The sequence below is a fragment of the Myotis lucifugus genome, unplaced genomic scaffold (assembly GCF_000147115.1).
Source record: "Myotis lucifugus unplaced genomic scaffold, Myoluc2.0 scaffold_1332, whole genome shotgun sequence".
NCBI lineage: Eukaryota > Metazoa > Chordata > Mammalia > Chiroptera > Vespertilionidae > Myotis > Myotis lucifugus.
The window spans coordinates 34,491-41,361 of record NW_005872380.1 but is presented as its reverse complement, the minus strand read 5'-3'; the positions used below and the strand labels follow the sequence as shown (position 1 = coordinate 41,361).

General features: G+C 50.8%; 1 protein-coding gene and 1 pseudogene across 1 annotated transcript in view; both read left to right on the top strand.

Moving 5' to 3' along the window:
- Positions 1-2,252, top strand: part of LOC102436037 — a 17,573-nt pseudogene extending 15,321 nt beyond the window's left edge.
- Positions 1-6,871, top strand: part of LOC102435719 (butyrophilin subfamily 3 member A2-like) — a 41,075-nt gene that overhangs the window by 15,171 nt on the left and 19,033 nt on the right. The gene's annotated exons all lie outside the window — the stretch shown is intronic.

Here is a 6,871-nt window from a genome sequence, read left to right as displayed (position 1 = left end):
CCAGCACAGCAGAGACCTGGTGCTGGGACCACACAGGTGCTTCCTCATGCCTGGCCTTGGGCTAAATACAGCTCACATTCTGTTTTATCCTACCCTGAAGATGAGTATTTTTATTCCCATTTTACAGATATCACATTGAGACTTGGACATTACATAGCGTGTGTGTGTGTGTGTGTGTGTGTGTGTGAGAAAAGAGTCCGTGCAGAAAAGGAGGTTGTCCAGCTCAGGAGGGTAGAGCAAGGGCTGGAATTGGAATCCATGTGACTGTGCAGCACAGGTGGACACAGTCATTCTGGGGAGGAAACAGGAGAATAGAAGGAAGGTGGCCACTTGAGACCCCAGTCCTCCTCACCCTCCCTTCCTCACTGACCACCAGGCCCTGTAGTTTCACTTGGTTTTGCAGAGGGTCACACTCAGGGCAGCTGTGACCCCAGGCTCTGGGCTCGGGTCTCACCAGCCAGACCCAGGCCTTGCAGCTTGAGGCTTTCAGATCCTGAAACCTTGGCTGACCCCACACCATTGGGACTCTCTGCAGCGGACGTGATTCTGGATCCGGACACTGCGCACCCCAACCTCCTCATTTCTGAGGACAAGAGGAGACTAACCTGGGCAGGAATAAGGAAGAGCCTGCCAGACAACCCCAAGAGATTTCATTATCGTTCCTGTGTGCTGGGCTGTGAGAGCTTCACATCAGGCAGACACTTCTGGGAGGTGGAAGTGGGGGACAGGAAACAGTGGAATTTAGGGGTGTGTAGGGAGAACGTGGAGAGAAAACCTCCTGTTAAAATAGCACCCCAGAATGGATTCTGGACAATAGCTCTGTTGGATGGGCATGACCTCCAGGCTCGAACGGATCCCCGGAGCAAACTCACAATGGCCAACCCTCCTAAAAGAGTGGGGGTTTTCCTGGATTATGAGAGGGGGGAGGTCTCGTTCTATGATGCCATGGATGGATCACACATCTATACCTTCTCACAGGCTTCCTTCTCCGGGCCTCTCTTGCCTCTTTTCAGGATTTTGTCAGAGGAGCCCAGTGCCTTGACCATTTGCCCAGCACTAAGAGGGGTGGGGAGTTCTCTTCTGCCTGACCCACTGCCTGACCCTTCCCTGGAGACCCCAGTGGCCTCAGGCTCAGCTGATGGCATTGAGGACCCTCAGGCTGAAGAACGGTCTTTGCTTCTCTCTGCCCAGCCCTGAGCTGAGGGCCTGCTTAACAGCAAAACATCACAGCAGGTACATACTGAAAACTCACTTTAGTGAATGAAGCACTTTGCTAGTTATCTTTCAACTTTTCCACATGACAGATGAGGAGACCAGGGTGCAGGAAGTTAACTTTCCAAAGGTGACTCAGCTCCCTTCCTGCAACCATAGCTCACATTCACAGGTAACTTAGAATGTGGTGGGTGCTGGGCTCAATGCTTCAGGTGAATCTCACTCCCCAATCCTCACAACACCCCTGTGAGGTGGCCTCATTGAAAGTGTGGAAAGGGAGGCAGGGCCCAGGGAAGTGACATAATTCATGCAGAAAGTAGTGCTGCTGGAGGTGTTTAACCTCTGACCCTCCCTCCACCTCCAGTCTGTTCCTTTGCAGCCAGTTGTTCCTGTTGGGCAGGGTCATGGGCGGCCTGAGGTTCCCTTCCCAGGGCCCCAGGGAGAAGGTCACTGTAGGTGACTATGAAGACCACACCCCACCTGGTTCCTTCAAGGGGGACTGTCAGCCATGGTCCACTCTCCATTGGCTGGCTGTCCATGATGACATTGTCCACAGAATGAACTCACAGTGACCACCTCACCCTGGGCTGAGAAGGGACTAGAGGCCAAATTCTTAACCAGCTTGTGACCTGTGATCATGAAGCTGAACCAACCCTCCAGCTTCATCCCTAAAGCTCATGTGTGAGGCATGAATTTGGGGGAAGGGAGCCAGGTGAACTGCAGTGGAATTTTTATCACATTGTGGCCCCATCTCCAGGAAAGGGACACTCCACGCTGAGCATGTGTTCATGTTCCCGGAGGTTCCTGTAACTGCTGGGTCCTGGGGAAAAGCCACTCCATCACCATCACTGTGATTGGTCAGCACTGTGTCCCCTCCGCCCGGCAGGTGGTGGTCAGGTTACATTTGTTAAATAAATTGGTTAATGGTCTTCACTCTGCATCTGAGCTTCTTCTAGATTTTCACCCCCACAGTTTACCCACCACATTTTCACAAAATCCTTATTGTATTAGCTTTGTAAGCTGCTAATAAAAACCGCAAATTTCATGACCTAATGCAACACAGATTCCTTACTGCACATGTCTGTAGGTGAGAAGCCCAGCGTGGCTCTGGCCGGGCTGACATCCAGGGGTCTGCAGGCTGGCTCCTTTCTGGAGGGTCCAGGGAACAGTCTGTTTCTTGCGAATTGTGGTTGTTGGCAGAATGGAGTTTCCTGCAGTGGTGGGACCCAGGTTGCCGTTCCTTGCTGGCTGTCAGGAGAAGCTGGGAACACTCCAGGCTGGGAGCATCCGGAGTTGTTTTCCCAGGAGGCAGATGTGAAGGAACAATTCAGGTGAAGGGAATGGGGAACAGAATCCCAGTCCTGGAAGAATTGCTAGTGGGACTGTTGCTCCTGTACTGAATGCAGTGTCAAAATTAGAAGGTAGTGGAGGTTCCAGAGAAAGCATTTAGGGACAGGTGGGGAATGGTATGAAATGTGCCTTGGGAAGGTGATTCTAGAAGAAATGTACACAGTGGCCCGATTGGGGTCTGTGGGGCCCAGGAAGGAGCTTTGGGTGGGTGTGGGGCTGCTGGGCCCACTGGACCATCCACTGGCAGGCGGGAGCCTGTGCCGGCTGCCATGGTCCTGTCGCCTCCTGAGAGAGAGAAAGGGCTTTGGCCTGTCACTCAGTCTCCCAAGGACTCTCACTGAGTGTTTTCTGAATGAGTCACAAGTGTCCATAACACCTGCTGTCTGGCTCTGTTCTTCACCCCACGGCCCCTCCTGGTGTCCCCCAATATCTTCCCTGCCCCCCACAAGTCTAGCACGTTGAATGAAATTCTTTGGCTTTGGGAAGAGGGTACTTATGTTCACCTCAACACATGCCTGCCCCCAACCCCAGTCACACACACACACACACACACACACACACACACACACACACACACATTACCAATTCCTCTGAATAAAGAAAAAGGAAATTAAAAGGCCAGATAATGTCCAAAGGCTATTAACAGTGTATTTTTTCATGCTGAAGCAATTTTTTTTTGTCTTCTACCTAGAAATTAGTCAGGAGTAGACTTGCCCTGGGATCTAGAAATGTCTTCTCTGTCAAGGACCGGGTGTTAATACTTTGGCTGTGCGGACCATGGGGTCTCCTCCATAGCCCCTCCTGTAGCACAGTCTTAGATGGAAGGGTTGGCTGTTTCTAGTAAACCCTATGTATGCGGCTGATATTTGAATTTCATAGAATTGGGACATGTCACCCAATAGGTTTTAGTTTCCCTGCGTCTCTAGAACAGGAAAGACCACTAGGAGAAGGGCTGCAGAGTGCCGCTGCCTCCTACACTCGGGACTTTTTTGTTGACTGAGAAAATATTTATTGTTTAAGCCAATAACACAGACAGGACACCCAGGGTGGTGGTTAGAAAGCATAGGCCTTCAGAGCCTCAAGCCCATTCTCCCACACCTACCACCTTCATTAATGTCAGTCTTCTCTCTCTCGTTCACGCGTGTGTAGTTAAAATATGAAGTAAAACAGCTCAGAGATGAGACTTTCCAGGGGCGATAGTAACACAGCTGAGTTAAATCCAGAGAGAGGCCTTCTCACCGACCACCTAGTGGGGTTCCCGTCATCGGCTGCATTTAGCAAGAACTCAGGCCAACCCAGCTTCTTCATGGGAAACAGGAGAAAGACACGCTTCTCAGGGAGAACCATGTGGAAGAGAAGGTGGGGACAGGGCTATGCTTCCACCACCAGGAAATGCCGAGACTGCCAGGAACCCCTAATACTAGGGCACAAGTCAGACCACCCTGTGGGGATCCGAAGCTCTGGCTTCCAGCCTCCAGAACTGAGATACAATTATCTGTTGAAGGCTCCCAGTTGGTGGCACTTTGTGCACCAGACAGACCTAGGGAACAATGTTCAGCTGTACAGGGGCTGCTGTGGGTGTGTGGTGTGGAGTGATCCATACAGAGATGAGGACAGAGGGGAAGGAACCCTTAGCTCGTGTATTTATCCTTCTGCCTCAGAAAACTCTGCACTGCCTCAGGCCCAGTGAAAGGTTCTTAAACATGAACATGAAGAGAAGTACATGTTTCTCTTTCAAAACTATTTAACAATCCTTGTCAACAACTATAACATGAAGGTAAATGTTTGAGGGTCCAACTCCTGTCTTTGGACAACAGAAGCAGAGCCCACAGGACTTGGGGCCTAATGTTTCTGCCATAAGACAACCGTCATGGAGCAGTTCTTCTCCACTGCAGGTCCGGGACCATTGATGGTGTATGAAATCAATATATTGGGTAAAAAACAAATTTAAACACACACGAATGGAACTATGAGTGCATACATTATATATACACTGAGTGGCCAGGTTCTTATGGCCACCCATCAGTACTTCATTGACATTTCCAAAAATACTGAATATTGAAAACTTCCTAAGCAAATAAAAAAAACTAAGAAGTTTTTAGATTAAAGATGTGGGAACTTGGCGGGAGGACCTGGTGGAGGGAGAGGTGGGCTTCTTTTCCAGCTGCACGGAGTGCAGTGATGCGCTGTGGATACTAGGGGTGAAAGGTTTAAAGATTATCATCTGAGAAGTTAGAGGAAGAGGGAGGAGGAGGAGGAGGGAAGGGGGACAGGAACCGGAAATGCGGGGAGAGATACTGGGATAGGGGAGTTGGAGGAGGAAGGGGTCGGAGGGAAGAGGAGGAAATGAAGAACGTGTCCTGAATCTCCTGGTCCCAGAATGAAGAGACGCATGGAATTGACAGGAACCCAACCTGCAGCCTTGAGTCCAACCCAGTTAGCCAGGCCCAGGTGAGCCCACCCGGACCAGCTGCCCTTTCCCCTGTAGACCCACAAAGGAGAGAATAAATGTTGATATAATCTCCCGAGTCGTTCAGTATTTGTTTTGAAGCATGATTGCTGATTTGAGGCATGATTGCAGTAGAATCCTGTGTAATACACATACACCTGTTGCTCTCATAACTAGTCATTCATATTAATAATAGGGAAGGAGCAAAGGGGAGGCCAGACATAATAAACAAGGTCATCTGGGCAGCCTCACCAGGAAGCTGCAACTTGACACTCCCCAGGGAGCCAGTCTATTCCCTGGAAGTCACTGGGGAGGGCTCCACAAAGGGGAGATGGCACATGTGCAGTGAAGTCGGGGTGACATAGGGAAGGGGCCTGCCTGTCAGTCTAACCTGGGAACAAAGATCATTGGCTAAAAGGGTGCACCCCAATGCAAGCCCATCAACATTTGGGAATGCAGAGTCACCAGACTGAGAACTCTCTCTCTCTCTGTTGCTCTTGCTTGCTGTCCTGTTCCTTCCTTGCTAGTGACCCTGCTAGGCTGCCATGTGGTCCTAAGCTGAATGGAGCATGGCCCTTCAGACCCCACATGCCATGGACCACAGCTGGGAGCACAAGCTCCCCCAGCCAGATGCTGGACTGGACGGGACTGTGCAAATATGGAGCAGACACTCTGGGAATGGCTGCAATCCTGGTTCTGCTGAAGACAAAATGGGACTTTTCATGGCAGGATGGAGGGAGAGGGGCCTTGGAAACTCAGGGGTTTATCCACAGAAATAAAGCTTCCCCAGCACCTCATCCTCCTGTGGGGCCTCAGGAAGTTTTTGTTCCCGTGGCAACCCAAGAACTCCAATCCCACCAGCAACAGGTGGAGACGTGTAGAGCACCCCACCGATCACACACCCAGAGCAAAGTAAAGGTTATTATCATTCTTTTTATAACAAGTGCTTTCAAAGAGGGACTTTGCACTTTTTCTCCTCCTGAGCAAGCTTTCTTTCCCCACCCTTCCCTCCAGATCAGAGACTCAACTGCAATGAAGACCTAAGGAGTGCCTTTGTTCTGTGGTTTTCAGCTGAAAGTGCCAACTGTAAGCGGGGGGAGTTGGTAAAAGCCAGGGCCCAGGTCTCTTTAGGAGAGAGGCTGATAAGCTGGGTGAGCCTTCAGGTGAGGACATGGTGAGACCTGATGGGCAGGGCAAGGTAAGGCCTGAACTCAGAAATCTGTGGGAGAGAGGGAACCGGAATGAGTGACCTTGACAACTTCATGTTCCTAAGAACTTACTGTGGTCATTAAGGCCTCTGACAGGCTCTCCTGCTTCTCTCTGGGATGTGTTCTAAGAGATTCTAAAAGGCAGGTTGATACTGAACCCAGTTTCAACTGCCTGCCACTTGAAAGACCACATAGAGATCATGGGACTGGTGGGAGGAATGTTGGTTTCTTCTAGAGCCTGCAGCTTCAGAAGATGGAATCTCATGCTACACAGACAGTTGGACACAGGCAGGGGTTTTTGTGAGGAAGAGGAGAGGGGGGAAGAACAATCTATACTAATAAAAGGGAAATATGCTAATTAGACCAGGAGACCTTCCTGACATCCTTCTGGACAAAGCCATGGTGGTGGGGCTGAGGCAGAGGCTGTTAGGGGTGATCAGGCCAAGAGGGGAGGGCAGTTGGGGGTGATCAAGCTGATGGTGGGGCAGTTGGGGGTGAGCAGGCCAGCAGGTGGGGGCAGTTGGGGGCGAGCAGTTGGTGGGGGACAGTTGGGGGTGAGCAGCCAGCAGCAGTGAGTGGTTAGAGCCAGCGGTCTGATGTGAAAGGATGTCGACTGCCTTAAATGGGGGTGTGTCAGCTGAAACAGTCATCA